Source organism: Vipera berus (assembly GCF_964194415.1).
Source record: "Vipera berus genome assembly, chromosome: 1".
Taxonomy (NCBI): domain Eukaryota; kingdom Metazoa; phylum Chordata; class Lepidosauria; order Squamata; family Viperidae; genus Vipera; species Vipera berus.
Genome location: NC_138202.1, coordinates 271243702 through 271255914, shown reverse-complemented (window position 1 = coordinate 271255914; position 12213 = coordinate 271243702).

Sequence of the window (12213 nt, the reverse complement as noted above, 5' to 3'; positions counted from 1 at the left end):
CTCATTGCATACTATTTTGTTTAATAAAAGCAAACCTGCACTACTTGGAAAAATTGTGACATGCTACTCATTGAACTGGGGCGGTGGCTCAGTGGGCTAGGACACTGAGCTTGTTGATCACAAAGTCGGCAGTTTGACGGGTCGAATCCTGAGTGCCGCGTAACAGAGTGAACGCCTGTTACTCATCCCAGCTTCTGCCAACCTAGCAGTTCGAAAGCATGTAAAAATGCAAGTAGAAAAATAGGGACCACTACGGTGGAAAGGTAACAGCGTTCCGTGCGCCTTTGGCGTCTAGTCATGCCAGCCACATGATCACGGAGACGTCCTCCGACAAGTGCTGGCTTTTTGGCTTTAAAACGGAGATGAGCACCGGCCCCTAGAGTTGGAAAAAAACGACTAGCACGCATGTGCGGGGGAACCTTTACCTTTACCTTTACCTTACTCATTGAACTGAAATGAAGGAAGGAGTTAAGTTGAGCTTCATTCATAAAATCTGACTCCACCAGGATGTCTTTTCTCAAAAACTGATTATTTAAGAAATATGTTCTAGCAATTCAAGGTAAGTGACAATAATAAAATGTTTACATGTGAAATGGACATAAAATAGTAAAAGGAATATTGAAATAATAGAAACATGTCCTCTCTCTGTTGTATAAATATATAATAAACATTGCTATAAAGTTACTTTCTGTCCTAAACTTGTGATTAATAACAAAATTTTAAAATAAAAAATACATTGATTCTGTAATACAAATCACTACGACCCTGGTCATAATCAAATCACCAACTTTAGTACAATATCTCTCCTAGAATTATAGGGCTGAAAGGGATCTTGGAGATCTTTTAGTCCAATCCTCTACCCAAGGCAAGACTCCTTATACCATCCCAGACAAATGAATGTCCAATCTTTTGTTGAAAGCCTCCAGCAATAGAGCAGCCACAACTCCCAGGAGACAAGCTGTTCCATTGGTTAATTGCTCTGTCAGGAAATTTCTCAGTCATTCCACCTGTTACTTCTTGTCCTGTCCTTAGGTGCTTTGCAGAATAAGGCAACCCCCTCATCTCTGTGACTTCCTCTCAAGTACTGGAAGACAGCTATCGTGTCACCCCCTAGTCCAGGGGTAGGCAACCTTGGCTCTTTTATGACTCGTGGACTTCAGCTCCCAGAATTCCTGACCCAGCCTGGCTCAGGAATTCTGGGAGTTGAAGTCCACGAGTCATAAAAGAGCCAAAGTTGCCTAGCCCTGCCCTAGTCTTTCTCTTCCTTAGGCTACACATCTCTAGTTCCCTTAACCATTCATCAAATGGTTTAGTCTTCAGACCTCTTATCATCTTTGTTGCTCTTCTCTGCAGTCTTGCTAGGGTCTCAGCTTTGTTTTTGTGTCATGGAGGCTAGATCTGAACATAATATTCCAAGTGTGGCCTCATTAATGCAGTATAGAGCCGTACTATCATTTCTCATGATCTTGATGCTATTCCTCTGTTTATACAGCCTAGGACTGCATTGGCTTTTTTTGTAGCTGCAGCACACTGCTGGCTCACTTAAATGGTGGTCCAGTAGGACACCTAGATCCCCGAGTTTATTGTTAAGCCACATACTGCCTATTCTATACTTGTGCATTTGGTTTTTCTGCCTAAGTGTAGGATCTTACTTTTCTCACCACTGAACTGCATCTTATCGGATAGGGTCCATTTCTCTGGTCTGTCAAGATCCTTTTGAATCTTGAATCTATTTTCCAAAGCATTAGCAATTTCCCCCAACTTGGTGTTCTCTGCAAAATTGATGTGCTCTCCTTCTATATCCTCATCTAGATCATTTATGGAGATGTTGAAGAGCACTGGGACCAAGACAGAACCTTAACCACCCCACTGCATGCTTCCATCCATGTACATGTAGTTCCATTGAGGGCTATATGTTGAGTGTGGTTGGTCAGCCAATTGCAAATCCATCTGGTGGTGGTATTGTCTAGTCCACATTGATCTATCTTACAAGAAGCAGGCTTTGGTCTACTTTATCAAATGCCTTACTGAAGTCCAAGTATACTATATCCACGTCATTTCCTTGATCTATAAATTTAGTCACTTTATCAAAGAAGGCAATAGGTTGATTTGACACAATCTGTTTTTAACAAACCGATGGTGGCTTCTATTAATCACCTTGTTCATTTCTAGGTTCTCACAAATCTGCTGCTTGATTATATTTTCTAGGATTATCCCAGGTATTAACGTCCAGCTGATCAGTTTGTAATTTCCTGATTCCAGTTATATTTCCCTTTTTTGAACATCTGCAAGAGCAGACATGTCAAACACGAGGCCCGGGGGCCAGATCCGGCCCACGAAGTGGTTTCATGTGGCCCGCGAAGCCATCCTGGAAACAGTGAGGGAACGGTCCCCACTGCCTTGGCCCTGGCCCAGAGACCCTCCTTCTGCCAGAGACCCTCAGATCTGTCCCACTCCTGCCCAGGCCCCCATAGGCACCCTTGATGCAAACAATGTAGAGCTGGCCACGCCCACCCAGTAGGCCATATGCACTCTAGCCACGCCTACCCAGTAGGCCACGCCCACCCTGGCCATACCCACCCGGCCCCCTGAGGGCAACCGCAATGCTGATGCGGCCCTCAATGAAATTGAGTTTGACACCCCTGTGCAAGAGAATCGAAGATAGCTGATTCAACAATGTTTTCGTTTTCCTAATGACTCTGAATATATAAGTAAACTTTCTTGTATTGACATATGATATTATAATGTCTCTCTTATGTATTGCTAATGTATCTGACACTACAATTTTTGGATAGTGAATATAAAATCAATGGTTTCATTAAAATTGCATGGAAAGTGCTTTAATGTCCATTTCCCGAATCTGCAGTTACAGTATAAAACATTTTCATTCCTCTTTTATTTTCTTGTTTTCACTGACAAAATATTCTGTATGGAAACTTCTATAGTGTGCCACTGAAATATGTTCTATTAAATATTTTGATATCAAAGAATATTAGCACTCTACTCATACTCTATACTACTAGAACATAGTTCATCTATATCTGCAAGTTTATAAATATTGGGCATCTAGAACTTATCCCAAAGGACAAGGGCACCTTTGAGAAATCTCATATCCTATTTAGTATTTTAAAAAAATAATTTGAAAGAAATCAAAGATCACAACTTGGAAGTTCAAACACCTGTGGATATGTGTTACCTCCCTCTCCCCCTGTGGTTTTCCCAATAAGAATTACTGTCTACTCACAACTGATACTTACCTTGTTATGGCAAACCATAAGGAAATTAATCATCTCTTATGCAGAATCAAGCTCAGCATTTATTTTTCACTTGATGTACTGTATATACAGTTAGGTGTATGCCACAAAATGTGGATGCAAAAGGAACCTAATCAGTCTTTTTGCTTATTCAGTGTTTCTGGAGAAAAATTCTTTGATGGGTTGTAATTTTGATAGTTTAATTATTTCATCTGGGAAATTTCCTCTGCAATTATTTTTAGGATTATCAGTGCAATTGTAACACAGAAATAAATGCCAGAGCAGGCAGAGCAATCACTTCTAAGTAAGAATGCATAGGATTGGAGCCTAAATGTCATAGATTATGGCATTTTGCTTTGTTTAATTTGAGACTGTCGAGTCTTGACATTTCCAATCTTTTATAAGATGACTACAAAATAAATTATTCTGGCACAATTGCGTATTTTTGAATCAGTCAGGTTTCTTACCTGTGATCTCAGGTGAAGAAGAATAAAATGGCATTCTTAGAAACTATACTCTGCCAAACAGTATTAATACAGTATATGTATTTCCTTCTATCTATCCATCTATTGTTAAAGTCAATCACATACTCCTAATTAATTCAGAAATTAGACAACTGCCATTTCTGAATTATATGGTTTTAGGAATTACATGGAAACATTTTGACTTATAGTAGATGAAGAAAAGTCTCACAGGGAAATTTCTCTTTAACCGTCTTATATATTTTATTATAAATAAATTTTGAAAATAGCCTTTTGAACTGTTGATATCTGCTTATTATTTTTCCTCTGAATTTTTTATGTGTAATATAACAATCAGGCCACATTCTTTACCAGGAAGGCTAAAACAAATTTCCCCCCTCTGGATGCAAACATAAAATCATCAATGAGAAGATATATCAATATTGTGTCTAACAACTGACTCTGACTTGATGACACATTATCTACCTACCCGCCTGCCTGCCTGCCTGCCTAAGATTTAGTCAAATGGTTCTCTTGCAGTGCAGAGACTCCAATATATTTCTTCCCCAAACTGGGTTTCTTTCTTCTTAAACTCTTGTGCAGCATGTGCAATACTGCAGCACATGCAATATCATGTATACCTATAAAAATAAATCACATTGAGCGACTTCCTCACAGATAAGTGTTTTTGGTTTGCAACCTTTCATATTTCTGATGATCAAGAAGCATCTTTGGCCATTCTTTCATTCAACTGAACATCTCTCAGAGTTGGGGGAGGATAGCCATATCATGGTAGCTTAATTTGTTTTGCTTTGTCCTGAAACTCAAAATCATGGTTTATTCAAGTGTTTTTTACCCCAGCAGCACTATTTAAAAGGTAAAGGTTCCCCTGCACATGCGTGCTAGTCGTTTCCGACTCTAGGGGCCGGTGCTCATCTCCGTTTCAAAGCCGAAGAGCCAGCGCTTGTCCGAGGACGTCTCCATGGTCATGTGGCCGGCATGACTAGACACCAAAGGCGCACGGAATGCTGTTATCTTCCCACCGTAGTGGTCTCTATTTTTCTACTTGCATTTTTACGTGCTTTCGAACTGCTAGGTTGGCAGAAGCTGGGACGAGTAACAGGCGCTCACTCTGTTACGCGGCACTCGGGATTCGACCCGCCAAACTGCCGACCTTCTGATTGACAAGCTCAGCATCCTAACCCACTGAGCCACCGCGTCCCTATATTACTAATATTACCAAAAGCTAAAATACAACTTTGTTGTATTTCCTTAACAGATTTTTTGTTTATTTATGTCAGAAGCATCACAATTAAAATAAGGCATGCTATGTGACATAAAATTTAAAATATAAAATACAAAATTCAAATATGTACAAATTAACTAGCAACATTGTGTTCTGTTGTGCTGCTGTCATGAGATCCTCAAGTATACACTGATGGGACACAAACGGCAGGTATACAGGTATATAATTAACAATTATTTTTAATAAAAACATTGAGGAACATTTTTTAATAACATAACATTTATTTATCAGTAACATTTACACCTGCTTTTCTGCCCATTTGTGGGAAGACAGGAAAGTTACAAAAGGAACACCAAGCATAAGGACCCCATTAATAGAACTTTATTACTGTAATGGGACTATTAAATACTAATTGAATTTAAATGAATACTTTATTTGGCCAAGTGTGATTAGACACACAAGGAATTCTTCTCCAATACACAAGCACTCAATGTACTTTATTATTATTATTATTATTTATTATTATTATTATTATTATTATTATTATTATTATTATTATTATTATTATTGTAGTTGTTGTTGTTCTTATTATTATTATTATTTGCAATATAATATAATGAAGATGTAATTAAATATACACAGGATCCAGAAAGCACTAAGATTGAGTAATTCTTAAATTGTGCTAAGCTCGCAAGATATAGAATAACATCAATATATAAACAATAAGTCCATATAGTTACTACTCTAGGTTGAATAAGGAAGATTGGTGATCTAGAACTGCTTGCATCATTTTGATACACACAATGTATTTGAGTACCCCTGAGCTACTTTTTCTGCAATAGTAGATAATATAAAGAACTATATACAGCTTTAGATATTCTTGTTACAGAAATTTGACTAGTATAGCTAGGTTTACTGATGGTTCATCTCAAATGTTTGCTATATAAGCTTTTTATAAACAATAGGTAAAGGTAAAGGTTCCCCCGCACACGCGTGCTAGTCGTTTCCGACTCTAGGGGCCGGTGCTCATCTCCGTTTCAAAGCCGAAGAGCCAGCGCTTGTCCGAGGACCTCTCCGTGGTCATGTGGCCGGCATGACTAGACGCCAAAGGCGCACGGAACGCTGTTACCTTCCCACCATAGTGGTCCCTATTTTTCTACTTGCATTTTTACATGCTTTCGAACTGCTAGGTTGGCAGAAGCTGGGACGAGTAACAGGCGCTCACTCTGCTACACGGCACTCGGGATTCGACCCGCCAAACTGCCGACCTTCTGATCAACAAGCTCAGCGTCCTAACCCACTGAGCCACCGAATGCTTAGGATAAAAATAAAAATCTATTGATTTTTCATTTTGTCTTAAAGATTTTGAGAGATTGCATTTTGATTTATTGCTTGTACAGTATATGCTGGCAATATATACATGTACTAATTAAACAGTATACCCTGAAGATTTTAAAAATCTCCAGAATGCCTGCAATTTTAACTTTCCTTGATTGAAAACCAACAATTTCATTTTTATAAAGTATTAAAAAGTGAAATAAAAATTAGTGTCATTTTTACATTTCAACTGTGGAAAGAAGGATTGGAGTATCTAATTTTAGAGAATAAATGGTTTATTCATTAAAATGTGAAATTTACAAATGATTTTAAAAATTGATCTAAAATATTACATCATGTTTATTGGAGCACTCAAAGAATATTTAAAAATGGATGAACATTAGATCCTTGTTTCCTCCCCTCAAATTATATCTTAGATCTTATTAGTGTTCTTATTTTGAGAACTAAGCTGAATTGAATGACAGATTATAATTTTTCTAAATAAGAAAGAAAAATCCTTCCATTCAATCATGTCTGATTCTCGGAGACTACTTGGAGAAGTCCCTGCAGTTTTCCTGGCAATGTTTTTCAGAAGTGGTTTGCCATTGCTCCTTCCTAGGGCTGAGAGTGTGTGACTTGCTGAGGGTCACCTAGGTGCCTATGTAGCAGGCACCTAAGTTCATGGCGGGACTAGAGCTCACAGTCTCCTGATTTCTAAGCTGCTACCTTAACAATTACACCAAATTGGCTCTCAAATATGAAAATAAGTAACAGCTAATCATATAAAACTAAAAGACTGAATCAATTAAGTCATTGGTTGAACAATCAACATTAACCACCTGTTGTTGTTGTTTATAAAAGAAGCCAGAGGTCATTCTACCATTATTTGAATAATTGCATTTGATGTTATGATGCATTAGTCACTGGGTCAGTTTCCCCTTTTGATACTAAATAATCAAACAGGAGTCAATGCAAGCTAAGGTCAAGGAGGCAATCCCATCCATTAAGAAGCACTCTTCCTTTCAAAATGTAAGAGTCTGCCAATCATGCCTATAGTATTGTATAAAAGAAAACTATATTCAGACCATCAAAGGCACTTACTGATAAAAGGTACACTTATGCTGCATTAAACATGAGCAGCTAATCAAAGATAATTGAATGAGCAAGTGAATGGGCAAAAGTCACTCAGCTAAAATTTCTGGCAGCATTCAAAGCTAAATAATTTTCAAGAGACACATGAAACAGTTGCTTGATAGCTGATAGTGTCAGAGCAGATATTCTTCAGTACAGATCATTTATACATGCATATGTTCCATCATATAGTTATTGTATCATTGTATAAAATGGGAAACTATGGAAAGATAGAATGGATTTAAGTCTTAAATTATCTGAAAAATCAGCACAGCTGGTTGTCAACTCCAGCAAGTCTTCTCCTCTTGGGAAAATAATCATAAAGAAAATGGTGTTCTCTCGGCATGTAAACTGGAATGGGAAAGTAGCCATTTGAAATAGAGCCTTGTTCTGCCCCAAGTGCCTCTTAGTCTGCCTGTTACTTCAGGCCAGTGTTTCCCAACCTTGGCAACTTTATGCTGGCTCCCAGCATGCTGGCTAGGCAATTCTGGGAATTGAAGTCCACATACAATAGTTTAAAACTGCCAAGACTGAGAAACATTGCTTCAGACCCTCAGCTAAATTATCCTGCTTAGCACTGGTTTTTCTTATGCATAATAATGCCTGTGATCAATTCATATCCGAATTAGCCATGCATGGATACAAGCTGATCACAAGAGATCCCAAAGGGCTCTGCAAGTACCAGATATTCTGGGATACTTCACTATTAAGAAGTGATCACAGGACTCAACAGCTGTGATGCCAACCTTGTAATTCCTTTTCATTTGTAGGCACCTCATCCCATATCCCTCTAAAACTAGCATCTGCTCTGAATAGAAAGGAACTTTGCTTCCATCTTGACTTTACTGTAAGCTGTCCCAAAGGTGCTTTTTCTGAAAGCTAACTGGACTTTGTCATTTTTTTTGTTTAAAACCCTTTAGTTTCTCGCCTAAGAAGCTTCTTCAGTTGTAACTGACTGGTAAGAAATGGAAGGATTTATATTCTTTAGTCATCTGGTCATCTTCACTGCATGTGAATGAGACACCCTACATCACCCTATTTACTTTTGTAAGCACCATTGCAAGAAAACCTGGCCAGCTATGGCTTTCACATGTGAAATCCTTGACATAGATAGCACTTATTTGCTAGATTTATATTCCCTCCTGTTCCAATGATCTGTAGGATATATAGTGTTCATTCCCATGTTTCTTCAGGGATAGTATGCGTGGATTATAATTATAACAAGTGCAAGCCAATTTCATTTCATTTCATTTCATTTATTGGATTTTTATACCGCCCTTCTCCCGAAGGACTCAGGGCGGTGAACAGGGCATATAAATAGCGATACAAAAGTTAAAAAAAAGATTAAATAAATTGCCCAATTAAAACAGTCAAATATAAAAACCCATAAAAACCCAGACATTCCCCCATCAGGCCAGGCCAGCTTGTTCGAATAAATGGGTCTTTAACCCGCGCCGGAAGGAGCGGAGATCCGGTGCCATCCGGAGCTCCACTGGCAGTTGGTTCCATAAAGCCGGGGCGCCCACAGAGAAGGCCCTCCCCCTGGGGGCCGCCAGCCGACATTCTCTGACCGGAGGCACCCTGAGGAGGCCCTCTCTGTGGGAGCGCACAGGGCGGAGGGGAGTCGACGCCGGCAGCAGGTGGTCCCCGAGGTATTCCGGACCCATGCCATGTAAGGACTTAAAAACCATCACCAAAACCTTGAACCTCACCCGGAAGACAACTGGTAGCCAATGCAGCTCGCGGAGCAAAGGTGTAACATGGGAGTACCGGGAAACTCCCAAGACAACTCTTGCGGCCGCATTCTGTACCAGTTGGAGCCTCCGAGTGGTCTTCAAGGGAAGCCCCATGTAGAGAGCATTGCAGTAGTCCAGACGAGAGGTCACGAGCGCATGAGTGACCGTGCACAGGGCATCTCAGTCCAGATAGGGCCGCAACTGACGCACCAGGCGAACCTGGGCGAAAGCCCCCCTAGTCACGGCTACTATATGATCTTCTAGGTTAAGCCGTGAGTCTAGGAGGACTCCCAAGTTGCGAGCCCTATCCACGGGGGGTAAGAACTCACCCCCCATAGAAAGAGATGGAACATTTTGAATGTCCCGGGAAGCCGGAATGCACAGCCACTCAGTCTTGTCGGGATTGAGCTGAAGTCTGTTCCTCCCCATCCAGACCCGAACCGCCTCCAGGCAACGGGACATCACAGCGAGGGCATCACTGGGGTGGTTTGGGGTAGAAATGAAAAGTTGGGTATCATCAGCATATTGATGATACCCAACTCCAAAACCACGAATGATCTCACCCAGCGGTTTCATGTAATGTTAAACAGGAGGGGCGAGAGGACCGATCCCTGAGGAACTCCACAAGCGAGAGCCCTTGGGGTCGACCTCTGCCCCCCTGCCAACACCGACTGCGAGCGGGTCTACAAAAAGAGAAGTTAAAGCATTTGAAGGTGTGCTTCTGTATAATTCAACTTACCGGTATCAGCACAAATGGGCTTTGTGTAGGAGGTGGCCAACCCCTCTGAACATCATTAGAAAGGGACATCATTTCAAGGAGAAGAGGTAAAAGGCAAGAGGTAGGAGAATAGAAAAATCTGACAAATAGGAACAAGAGGAATGTTTAGTACCATTAATATTATGCCACCCATGGCAATAATGTTCACATTTTGGGCCCCTTTCTGGTGATGGGCCACTTGCAGATCACTCTGCTTCCAAAGAACTTTAAGGAAAAAGCTCAAGATCAATTGGATGGAAGGAATTCATGTGCCAATCTGCAAAGTACACATACTTGGAGATCTGTTTTGAGAAGATCAGAAGTAACTGTCTACAAACTGGACATTTCATGAGGAGATTATGTGGTAAAGATGTGGCAGAGATGCTTCATAAAATTAGCTCACTACAGTTCTGTCCTGCCAATCAAGTGGAAACAAACAATATAGAAACTCTATGAATAGTATTTCTTTTGGATGTTAGAACACTGGCACAAAAAGATGATGCAGTGATTCTGTTAACTGTAATCTTAGGGGAATCTCTCATTTTGTGAGCTGTGGAATCCAACATAAATAAAAATCTGGGGCAGGGAGAAGAAATATATCACAGTACTAGAAAGAGTGTGTTTAGGAGATCATGCAAACTTTAACAAGAGATGTTTACAACAAAATCTTGCTGAGGATGGGTTAGGGTGGCAAAAACTTTAGGGCTAAATAATAAAATATTAGAGACAAAAATGTGCATGACAAAGAGAGTGGCAGGGAGGCCAAATGACCTTCAAGTAAATACAATGGGGAAATTAGGAAGATGCAATATTCATAGCCTCCAATACCTATATATTAATGCATGGGGGGGGAAACCCAGGATGAAATTAAGATCTGAAGTCCTAATGGAACATCTAATGTATTCTTGTCTTACTGATATGTAATTTCTGAAGAAATGAATTATATTTTTTTATACTAGATTTAATCCTGATCAATAAGAATGAATTCAATCAGCTTGAAACCTTTTGTTCTATACTTTTCTGGCTCTAGCAATCCTATGGACTGGATTCCATATTGTGCTAAATCATAATATGCTTGGGTTGGATTAGGATTAGTGTGTAACTGGTGTTTTAAGAATACTGGTTTTAAAAAGCTCAGAAAAAAAGTTGGTTAGGAACTGTTGAAGGAAAAAAAGAGCTCAAGAAAGTTGGACAAACTAGAAAACTGAAATACTTAAAAAATCCACAAACAGTAACACAAAATGTTAAGAAGAATGGTAGAGGTAATCTAAAACCAAGTGCAGCTGTTCTAATGAGATAAGCTGTGATATGTATGAGACATGGAAGAATCAAAGGAGTAAATAGTATAGATCAAATGCACAGGAATGATATCAGAAAGACTAAGACCTCAGATATGCTAAACATCAATATAAGATTGAAGAATGGAAAATAATAATACAGCCAACCCTAATGGATTCTGGGTGGTATACAGAACCCCCCCAATTTCATAAAAACATTTGAAACAAAACCATAAAAATAGCCTAAACTAAAACAATCTAAAAACACCAGAAATAAAAAAGCCCAACACCCATCAAAATAGAATACGCTTATGAGCACAATTGAGCCCTAAAGTTCTTTTGCTAAGCAAGACAGTTAAGTGAATTTTGCCCCCTTTTACGACCTTTCTTGCCATAGTTGTTAAGTGAATCACTGCAATTGTTAAGTTAGTAACACAATTGTTAAGTGAATCTGGCTTTCCCATTGACTTTCCCTGTCAGAAGGCTGCAAAAGGTTGTCATATAACCACAGGACACTGCAACTGTCATAAATATGAATCAGTTGCCAAGTCTGAATTTTGATTTCATGACCATGGAGATGCTGCAATGGTCATAAGTGTGGGAAATGGGCATAAGTCAGATTTTTCAGTGCCACTGTAACCTTAACTCAGACATGTCAAACACAAGGCCCGGGGGCCGGATCCGGCCCGTGAAGTGGTTTCATGTGGCCCGCGAAGCCATCCTGGAAACAGTGAGGGAACGGCCCCCACTGCCTTGGCCCAGGCCCAGAGACCCTCCTCCTGCCAGAGACCCTCAGATCTGTCCCACTCCTGCCCAGGCCCACGCAAGCACCCTTGATGCGAACGATGTAGATCTGGCCACGCCCACCCAGTAGGCCATACACACTCTAGCCACACCCACCCAGTAGGCCACGCCCACCCTGGCCATACGCACCCGGCCCCTTGAGGGCAACCGCAATGCTGATGCGGCCCTCAATGAAATTGAGTTTGACACCCAACTGGTCACTAAATGAAATGTAAGTTGAAGTCTGTCTA